At 53.9% G+C, this 10,854-nt stretch overlaps 1 protein-coding gene across 9 annotated transcripts in view; it reads left to right on the top strand.

Moving 5' to 3' along the window:
- Positions 1-1,432: 1,432 nt before the first annotated feature.
- Positions 1,433-10,854, top strand: part of HDAC4 (histone deacetylase 4) — a 352,930-nt gene continuing 343,508 nt past the window's right edge. For 4 of the 9 annotated variants that reach the window (XM_073020206.1, XM_073020203.1, XM_073020205.1 and 1 more), the window contains exon 1: positions 2,268-2,390. The gene's annotated coding sequence lies outside the window, so the exon portion shown is untranslated. Of the gene's footprint in view, positions 1,681-2,036; positions 2,706-10,854 lie in introns of those variants that run through there. The other 5 variants (XM_073020204.1, XM_007966865.3, XM_007966864.3 and 2 more) reach the window with 4 other exon arrangements.

Genomic DNA, 10,854 nt, shown 5'->3' with positions numbered 1-10,854 from the left:
GTCGTCACTCCCCCTTTCTCCTTATACACAGCTCACAGTATAGCGTGTTTGCTTTCACTGCACACTATCGTACTGAACTCCTCTGCATTGGCCGTGCACCGGTCTCCTTCAGACAGCCCCTCTTACACATAATGGCGGACACAGCCACCCACGCCAAGTTTCTCTTTTCCAGACATGGTGAGTGAGGTTCTTGCACCATCCACCCAACGTCTGCGTGGTGCCTCACGCTGCTGGACTGCCTCTCAGGACTCACGTGAGGTCTCAATGGCACGCGGCAATGGGGATACTCATTCCTTCTAATGGAAATCTACCTTTTAAAATTACCTCCGCCAAGCGATAGATCCCAGAGCTCCTTCACGTGACTTTTTGCTCAGGTACTTTTCTTTATCCGTGAAAAACTAACTTTGGTAGACTTATAGGCAGGTTTTAATATTTTCTCGTGATTGTATGTTTTTGATAATCCTGTCGAATGGTGTTGAATCTCATCTAGATGTTAGCTAGCTACAGACCCTGTTTCATTCTTTATGAAAATTTGATAGTGCACCGTTTCCATCAGCAGCCAGGTCGCCAAAACCCCATAATTGCTCTCCTTTTCTTCAGCTGTATCTTGTTTTAAAATCCTCTAATTCACCATTCCTTTCCTTCAAAGTTCAGCCATATCAGAGTAAGCACTTCTTACAATGACCAAAGTTTTCTAATTATTCGTTGAGATATTTAAAGAAATGCAAAATTGGCATTTTTATTTTGCTAACTGTATTTTTATCCACACAACTACAGTTTCCCCCCCAAGAATCAAAGGTCGAGAATGCTGTAAAAACGGATCCTTGCTCATCTAAGAGGAATGGCCCACAGTCGAAGCGAACAGTCATTTCCGCCAGGTCCGCGTCCCCGGGCCCACGCCATCAGGCCCCACGCACCGGCGCGCGCTGTCAAAGGCGCTTCCTCCCTGGAACGCGGGATTCCGGGGACAGTGTGTGCACCCAAGTTTAAAAGTTGTCACACTCTTGTTGGAAAGAAATGGAAACATCACCAGCAGGAGGGTGGCCACTGAAGACTCGCGCCCACACCAGCTGGCAACCAAAGGCGCTTGCGGGGATCTACGGGCCGACCTTTAACTCAACACAAGCCCCCCAAGCTCTGCGGCCTTAAAACAACACCCGCCCGGCCGGTGCGGAGTTCCCGCCACCTCCACGCCTGCCTGGCCCGTGACTCGAGACCCTGACGGCGGGCCGGGCTCCCTCCGCCTGAGCAGGGACCCGACGAGCGCATCCCACGACCCTCAGCAGCAGTTGCAGGCCTGGCCGACCTGCACCCCACGAACACCCAGACAGCCGCGTTCCCGCCGCGGGGCTGGGCGAGGCCCGCGGCGCCTGCGCACTCGGTGCCCGGGCCGCCCTGCGCCTCCGTGCGCACGCAGCACCACGTGACCCACTGCCAGTACCCAAGATGGAGGCAACGGCGAGGCCTGGCCAGCTCCCCGCCTCAACCTGCACCCCATTGTGTGCCCTCTAAGCGCGAATTAGGCTCGCAGACACGCGGTATTGACCGCTAGGTAGCCATGCGGGCTACCGAGTGGGACTAGACACGGCCGGGCCCGTGTTTACGGTCACTACTGGCTCCGGGTCTCTGCGCCTCCTCAACCGCGAAGCACCCAGCGGCTGGCGCCTGGAGCGTCTTTTGGTACGCCCCGCCCCCTAGAATTGGCAGCTCCAGGAGCCAATGAGGTCCAGGATGCCTGCGGGGAGGCGGGCAGGGGTGGAGCCTCTCCGCCGCTCACGGGGCGTCCGGCCCCGCGGTTGGGCAGCCCCTGGGCGAGGGGTGGGAGCAGACGGGCCGTGCGCAAGTTTCAACGGACCAATGGAAGGCCGGCCAGGCGCCCGGGGCGGGCGGGCGGGAGGCGGGGCCGAGCCGTAATTGACGAGCTCTTCATTAGAAACCAGGCGGGAGGGCGGGGCCCATATGGGGAGGTGACGCAAGGCTGCCGCAGCCAGTGGTTGCCGAGCCGCCGGCGGGCGGGGCGGGGCCGGGTCGGCTGACGGGCGTGCAGGGTGGCCTATCGCCGCCCGGCTCGACGCTGGAGGGGGGAGAAGCATCATGGTTCAACGTGGGTCAATTTTTTGTGAATGAGGAGGGGAGGTTGTGGGGCCGCCGCCGCGGAGCACCGTCCCCGCCGCCGCCCGAGCCCGAGCCCGAACCCGCGCGTCCGCCCCCGCCGCCGCCGCCGCCGCCCGAGCAGCCTCCCAGCCTGGGCCCCCGGCGGCGCCGCGGCCGCGTCCCGGCTGTCGCCGCCCGAGCCCGAGCCCGCGCGCCGGCGGGTGGCGGCGCAGGCTGAGGAGATGCGGCGCGGAGCGCCCGAGCAGGGCTAGAGCCGGCCGCCGCCGCCCGCCGCGGTAAGCGCAGCCCCGGCCCGGCGCCCGCGGGCCATTGTCCGCCGTCCGCCCTGCGCCCCGCGCAGCCTGCAGGCCTCGGAGCCCGCGGCAGGTGGACGCCGCCGGTCCACACCCGCCCCGCGCGCGGCCGTGGGAGGCGGGGGCCAGCGCGGGCCGCGCGCCGTGGGACCCGCCGGTCCCCAGGGCCGCCCGGCCCCTTCTGGACCTTTCCAGCCGCGCCGCGAGGCGGCCTCGCCCGCCGGGGCGGGGGCGCGGGGGTGGGCACGGCAGGCAGCGGCGCCGTCGCCCGGTGCGGGGCCCGCGCCCCCCGAGCAGGTGGGCTCCGGGCCGCCGGGAGTGAGGGCGGGGGCGGGCGGGCGCCGGGGCCGGGCGGGCGCCGTTTATGTAACTTTGTCAAATGCTGTGAGTTTGCAGAAAAACGTCCCTGCCGGGGTCCGCGGCCCCTCGCGTGTCGTCGCCGCTGCGAGCGCCTGGGGGGTCGCAGGAGGGCGGGGGGGCTGCCCGGGACCCCCTCGGCTGAGCCCGCAGGGCGCCCGCAGGCCGAGACGGGGCCCGGTCCAGCTCGAGGGTGGGATCCGCGTTTCCCCGCGTTGCGAAAACACACCACGGAATCATAAGCAAATTATCTCGTATTTACATTGAGCGTTGAATTATTTGACACTGTTATAGCAGGAGACCGTGCGTATCAGTTGGAAAGGCCGGGGGTGGAACCCAGTGTACTCGTTTAATGCACATCAAAAATTTGTAATAACTTGAGGCAGCTGATATGAGTGTTTTCTTTATTGCATGTTGTAAATTGACCTGCTGTGACACAATTTTCAAATAAAGCGTTGCAGAAATTAAACTTAAGTTATTTTAAAACTAATGACTTTCTTAACTAAATCCTAATTGCGTGACTGTAGAGACCTACCTAATTGCTTGCTGAGAGCAGTTCTGCTTGCTCTCCGTGAGGGAGGAAAGGGCCTGTGTAGTCACTTTGCCGCCCCGTTTTTCTCTATTCAGGCTTTTCTGTTTATTCCCACAAATCACCAAAGCAGTTAAGGCCTGGGAGTAAACCTGTAAACAGCCCTGGCCCAGCGCCAGCCCAGCAGGACTGGGGGGATACTGGCAGGTTTGCACCTTGACCTGGTTTCACTTTTTCTTTTGTAATATGATCGTGGTTGCCTGGAGTTTTAATTGCTTCTGATAATTCTGTGCATTATTTTCGGGACTGTCCAAAGAAGGCTGGTGTGGTTTCAGGACCCAGCCAGGAAAGGTGGTGGTGGTGACTGGGTAAAGGGAGGGTGGAAGGGAGGGAGATCGAATTAAGAAAACTCAGCTGCTTGTACACAAATATACACTACAGCAGTTACAAAGCAACAAAAGTTATTGCAGAATTTTGCAGTAACTATGGCAACACAATTACTCTATTATAATTGGAAATGCAGAATGCCACCCAGTTAGAAGTTTCATCAGAATGGAGTTTTGGATATCAAAAATATGTGAAATTTAATTTTTTTTCAGGTAGCTCCTGTGAATTCTAAAATCTGTGTTCAATTACCTATTTTTAAGACTGATCGAGCCTTCCCAGATATTCTACTCTCTGGGATCTGTGGCATCTTTCCCCAGAAGAACTCATATTTGTGTAGGAGGGAAGTATTTTCATGCCTTAAAAACACACACCCCAACACATTGTAAGACTTCTATAGCTTTCTGTGTTCTGGGCTTTTATTTTAGAGATCAGATCCCATCCTAAAGAGAGCAGTAATCAATTAGAAAAGAAGCCGGCTGTACTCAGCAGGCAGAGGCAACGCTGCCCTCTTTAGGGTTCTTTCTCCTGCAAGGGGAGCTGGCAGCAGGCATGCCCCCCCGGGGAGCCCTGGGCTAAGGGGCGGGGCAGAGGGAAGATGACTGGACTGCACATAGGCCTGGAAGGCCTAGGGACGAAGGACAGATGTGGCCTCGGAGCCCCGAACCAGGGAGAATGTTCTGTGTTCAGCAGCTTCCCAGCCATGCAAAATAAAAATCCCCAAATGCCATGTTCTCGGAGGCCTTGGGGGCTGTTGCTGTAGCAAGATGGGCAGTACACTGGCCACGTGCGGCTCAGGCAGCCCATCTGGACTCTGTGGCCAGAGACCTGCTTGGGAAGGATGCTCTATGGATGTTTACCAGGAGGGTTCTAGTGCTGGAAGTTTCCACACATTGTGGGGTTGCTGCATTTAATTTCGTTGTAACTCTTTCCTTTTAACTACTGCATATTTATGCCCAGTAATCGACTTCCATTCTCCAGCTTCATTGTGAGGTTTCAATGCAGCATGAATGGCTTTGAATTCCAATCCTTTGATGTTGGGGGTGGCACCAAAGGAAAGGCGACTTTATGCTGTCTTAATTGCCGGAGCAGAAGAAACATTTCATCACTCCTGTAGAATTCGTCCATACCGTTCTCTATTGAAAACGGCTGGGCTTTCATAGCTCAGAAGCTGCCATGAGTAATATATTAATACCTGATGTAGGGCGCGAAGGAGCCGCAGAGGTCGAGAGAACTGCCGCTGCTGACAGGCAGCGGGGCGACAGGCTGTGGCCGGGCTTTCCCTCCGAGGCTCAGAATTGTTGACTGTAGCTGGGGATGGCGGACATGAAGGGCAAAGGGGCCCAGTCTCCACCTAAACTTGTGGCTGTGGAACCGGGACTGAGCCCCTGCCCCGTTGTTTGCAGCCCCCAGTGTGTCCTGGGATAAGGAGTTGGAAAGGATGGATTTGGAGGGAGTGTTTGTTTTGATCTCAGATGGTCAGCACATGCCCTGCCGTGTGGTGGGCTCTGGGTGTTTGGCCCTGACATTAGAGGCGGGTACCGCACCTTCTGGTTCATGTCAGATGATGGGTGCCATGTCGAAAGTGATGCTACCTTTGAACAGACCTTAACTCATTCATAAGCGTTTCTGTGGGAACAAGTGTCACTGAGGTCATTAAGTTCTCTTTATACGGTCAGTTTTCTTCTCTTGGGCTTCTGCGAGTGGGAAGAGTGGGACCTGTTTCCGGGTGGCATGAGGGCTGTGGTGCCTGCAGCCTTAAATGGCCAGGTCCCCTTGCTGCGGCCTCGCTGACACACGTCCTACTCACTTCCTAGAAGGAAGGTCGGGGTTCTATATAGATTGGCTGCACCGTGACTCTCAGTGTCACTGTCGGGATGAGGATGTCTCCCAGAGCAAGGAGATGATGCCACGAGCAGCTGTCACACGCTCCCATAGCTGATGCCAGATGGGCACCTGCTTGGGGTTCGTGCTGTTTCATGCACTCACCGCATAGGTATCAGCACAGCCCTGCAGGTGGGCTCCACCTCTGGAGGAACTGGGGGTAGAATGAAATGGGCCATCTGCCTCCCCCTGCGTCTCCAGTCCCAAAGGCCAGTTCCTCTCCGTGCCTCTGCTTCTGGGCCGGTGGTGACCTTGACGCTGAAGTTCAGCTTGTCGAGGTGCTTGGGCCAACACAGCCTCTCAGAGAAGAGGACAGTTTGGAATACCTTTCTAGTTCAGTGTCGTTAGACTTTCTAGTGCTGTGTCGACTGTCCTTGGGGCTGTTACAGGCGTGTTTCACAGGGTCTGGGAAGTACTTCTGGCTTTCTCATGCTGTCTTAAGTCACGTGTGATGCTGCAGAACTGGAAGACATCGTGTTCTTCTCCTGCAAAGTCCCCAGGACGCCTGGAGGCAGGTGGGGGTGATGGAAGGGAGCCGGTGCTCCAAGTCCACTTCAGCCAGAGCAGCTTTTAGTGTTTGCTGTTCAGTCTGTTGATTACCTTGGAAGATGTTATTGGAAGAAAGCATTTGAGGACCAAGTTAATCTACTCTTACAATACCAACCCAGAAACCTTAAAGAAAATCTTGACAGATTTAATAGGATAAGAGATTTTTAAAAATCTCTTTGGCAAAAGACCCATTAAGCCGGGTTAAGAGACAACAAGAGAAAAAATATATAACACGTTATGCCTGTGTGAGCTTAATAGTCAATATATAAAGAGCTTGACAGACCAATAAGAGAGCATGAGATCACCATTGCAAGGTGAGCGGAGCATATGAATACTGAATCATCGTGGCTAATCAATTCGGTGTAAAGGAGATTCTCTTTATGCCTATCATATTGGCGAGTTTGATGATACCTGTTGCTGGTGATAATAATAATTCTGGTTCTGTAAGGTTTTTGCAGAGTTTAAGTTAATGTATGGAAATTGCCTTGAATAGGGCCTGGCATGGAGTAAAGCATGACATAAATGCTGGCTCTTATTTATTATCATTTGCTCTCTGGAGGGACCGATATGTATTATCATATAAAATATAATAGGGCTGGGCAAGGTGGCTTATGCCTGTAATCCCAGCACTTTGGGAGGCCAAGGTGAGAGGATCACTTGAGCCCAGGAGTTCAAGACCAGCCTGGGCAACATGGTGAGACCCCATCTCTACAAAAAATAAAAAAAAAATCAGGCACCCGTGGCGTGTGCCTGCAGTCGCCATTACTTGGGAGGCTGAGGCAGGAGAATCAGGTGAGCCTGGAAAGTCAAAGTTGTAGTGAGGTGTGATTGCGCCACTGCACTTCAGCCTGAGTGACATAGCGAGACCTGTGCTGTCCCCCCAAATTTATATATATGATGTATAAATATAAAATAGTAATTACTGAATTGCTTTCTAGAAAAGTCTTAGGTGTCAAAATCTTAAATGCCATTCCCCTTGTCCCCACAATTCTACATTTCGAAATCCATTCTAAGGAAGGAATATAAGTGTGTGGCTATCCAGATGTGTGTGGAGGTCGGGGCTGCATTATTTATAAAAGCAGTACTTGTTAAACCCGCTGGCATTTCTGCACTGTGGCATCCTCCATATGTAGACAGGCAGAAGTGTGCAGTTTAAGAGGGAAAGGCGGGGTCTGGAGCAGTCCCCCGGCCACTTCTTCTGGTTTTAAGTACTTGGGTCTCTAGGTAACCATCAGAGGTGAGGAAACGGGGTTCACTTTTCTTTTATGCGTGGTGGTATTGTAGAGATTTTCTTGGCAAGTGTGTATTACTTTTTTACAGTAGCAATTTGAAAAAATGTAGATATCTCCATTGGAAAGAAAAGTACTCTAAGTCCTTGGTAAGTTGATAAATATGCTTTGCAATAGAATAATTTAGGGGCATTTGTTTTTCTGACTCACATGTAAGCTCTTCAAGGTGGGGACTGACCCTCCGGGTCTGGGCGGACTCTGGTACAGCCCGTCCTGCAAACAGTCTCCTGGGTTTCCACCAGAAGCAGGTTTGTACTTCTCATTCCCTTGCTTGAAACCCTGGCATGACTTTCCCATATTCTTAGGATCCTAAGGTCTCAGGGCCCTGGAAGGCCTTCCTGATCCTGGCCTCTGTTTTACCAGCGTCATCTGATAGCACTTGCTCTGTTTGTGGAGTTTCAGCTGCCACCTGCTTTGCTTCCTAGCTCTTTCTAAGTCCCCTTTGACCCCAGGGCCTTTGCACACACTGTTCCCCTTCCTTGGAACGGCCTCCCTTTACCTCCCTCTTCTCCAGCCCCTCAATTCATGCTCATCCTCTCATCCTTTGTCCCCCTGTTAAACTTAACCTAACAGCTTCTTTCCTCCTTTCTAACAGCATCCCGTTGTGCAATTTCAAGAGTACATTGTGACCTTAGTTGTTTAATGCCACCTCTTCTACCAGCTGGGGCTCTGTAGGGTTGAGGGGCCCTGAGGGCCTCATGTCTGCTCTGTACCCTGTGCTTGGCAGTTTAGGTGCTCGAGGAGTGGAAGAAAATGAATGAGTGAATGAATGAATGAATAAGTAGCCAAGTGAATGGCACAGTGTGGGCCTTGGGTGGGAGAGCTGGGGTGAGGCCCCACCTCTGGCCTGGCCCCTCTGCGGGGTTCTTGCCAGTGCTCTGGAATTGCCTGTTTCCTGACACACCCTGCCCCCATCTGGGAACTTCTTGGTCCTGATTTTGGAGATTACATGCTCTTAATGAGATGTCATAAGTGCAAGTGAAGGGGACTCTGTGATGCAGAAAGGAATGGGAGGGAGAAGGGCCTTCAACACAGCTGTCAAGTGGCAAATGCGACTGTTGTGCCAAGGCCAAGGCAGGTGTGTGCAGCTTGTTCTCCAGCCACTTCGCCCAGGGCCCCAGCGCGCGAGGAGGCGGGTGGTGCTTTTATGAAGGAGTATTTCTCTGCTTGTTTTAAATTAGAATTAATGACATTATTTAATCACTTGTTATTTAGCATCATAATTTTAATGTGATACCTTAATATGTTTGCGTACATAAACATTTTGGAGTCTGCTCTGTTTAAAAACGTGAGTGTTGGGCTTCGTTAGTTTACTGTTGTTTATGAAGCGCTCCCTCTGTGTGAGCCAAGTGCTTTTGCTGGATTGATGTTTAAGCTTGAAACAATAAATCAGTTCTTACGACGTGAAAGTCTGAACCAGCGTTCCAAGCCGGAGTGTTGCTCAGGCAGTGATGGGATTGCATTTTCCCTTGGGAACGGCCCGTCATCTGGTTTATGTGTTGCTATTTGCTGGAGCGGTTCTGTTTTAAACTGAGGAAGAGAAGTTTTTGTGGTATCTCCACTGGCCTCCCTGGTGGTGGGGTTGGGGGTGGAGGGGTGGTGGTGCCTGGGGGCCATGTTCCCTAAGTATTTCTAATTGATTAGTTATTATTTTGCAAATTCTCATTCTACACCCCAGCCCAAGTGCTAGGTTTTACATGAGATGAGACTCAGTTGAACACATTCTCTGTGCCAGATGCAGTGGCCGGTCCCATGACCCCAGGCTTGGTCAGGAAAACTGGCCTCTGCCCACAAGAGGCTTTGGTGTTGGTAGGCACAGAGGAGAAGAAGGAGCTAAACAGGCAGGTGCACACAGGTCACCATCCTGAGCACCAGGGCTGTGGCTGGAGGGCTTGCTTGGTGGGGAGAGCTGTGGTGCAGGAGCCAGGCCCAGATGAGGAGGAGGGAGAGGAGGGTGGGTGGGTGGGAATGGGATGTGGTCCTTTTTAGCTAGAGCCAGGGTTTTGGGGCCACAGTAGGGTGAAAAGGGCCACTGAGGTCTCTGAGGCCAGAGCGCGTGAGCCAGCAATGAGCCGGGCCAACTGGCAGGCTGCCTGGGTGGGACAGAGGTGTGGCCTCCACAAAGGGCTTCCTTGCTTTTTCATGTATGTGTAGTCTTCTTGCATTTAATGGAGGGTTTGCTTCTGTTCTTTCTGTTTTGTGCATTGGTGCCTCGCTCCAGCTGGGTGATGGGCCTGATCTCTCTTGTTCTAACTTGGTCGAGGCAGGCCCGTTCAGATGCATCCCCAGGAGGCCTCCAGGTGGCCCATGGCGCGGCTAGACCTTCCCTGGGGCACCTGCTTGTTGGTGGTGCTATCGTGGGGGCCTCTGCATGAAAAGCAAGGGCAGCTCCCAAAACAAGGGCATCATAATTTTAATATGATCATAATTTTAATAATATGTTTGCGTACATAAACATTTTGGAGTCTGCCGGGGGTCCCAGCCCAGTGGCTCTGAGACGGGGGCCGCATCCAGAAGGGAGGGGGTTCCTTCCTTCCTTCCAGCGGTGCTGGTGAGAGCTTCCTCTGTGCCTAGGTCCAGGATTCTGTAGAGTAGCTGTTAGGACTGAAGCCTGCTGGGAGTTCGTGTAGAATCCGTGCTGGAGGGGACCCCCTGGAGGACCTGAGCTGGCACCCCAGTGCCACTGGTTTACACACCAGAATTCCGGCTGTGAGGCTGAGCCTAGCCTGGCCCATCTACAGGGGCCTTGCTGGCTGGCACTGTGCCATTTAAGTCGAGTGGCAGAAAGTGGGGCCCCGGCAGGTCAGCAGAGCATGGCCAAGGGCCTCTGAGCCCCAGTCCTCCTTGTGGCCTGGGGCTCATCCCAGCTGACTGTTGAGGACTTGCCCACCCCCAGGACTCATGTCCGAGCCCCGTAAGCTCGGGGGTTAGAGTGTGCTAAGGATGCTGACCCCCATTCCGCCTCTGGGGGTTGTGGACAAGAAGGGGAAGATGGCCTGTGGGTCCACACAAGTGGGGCGTGTCTTCATTAGTGATGCCAACTGTGCCTCTTTGCTCACAGGATGTGGGTGGCCCTCTCACCCTTTGGACCTTTAAAGGGAGCTGTAAAGAAACCACTGGGAGGTTCTGTCATGTTAAACCCCCTCTGCTCTGAAACTGACATCAGATTTTGCCCTGAAGAGATCCTCAGAGGTTGTCACAGTCCCCATTCTTTGGAGAACACTTGTTTGCCAGCTCAAGGGCTCTGTGTTGGAATCTGCCCCTTGGCTCTCCATCAAAGGGTATGTCACTGGGGTGCCTCTGTCCTTCCTTTTGCCTCCTTTGGAGTGCCTACCCTGAAGCAGCTTGCTCTCCTTTGCCCCTGAGTGTGCAGTGCAGCCCAGCGTAGCTCGGTTGCCGGCTGGGGCAGCAGCTGACCTGCAGAGCCCTTCCGCGCATGCCCGCTGCCATCAAG

Source organism: Chlorocebus sabaeus, chromosome 10 (assembly GCF_047675955.1).
Source record: "Chlorocebus sabaeus isolate Y175 chromosome 10, mChlSab1.0.hap1, whole genome shotgun sequence".
NCBI classification, from domain to species: Eukaryota; Metazoa; Chordata; class Mammalia; order Primates; family Cercopithecidae; genus Chlorocebus; species Chlorocebus sabaeus.
The sequence above is the reverse complement of the archived record's forward strand: the minus strand, read 5'-3'. Positions and strand labels throughout refer to the sequence as shown.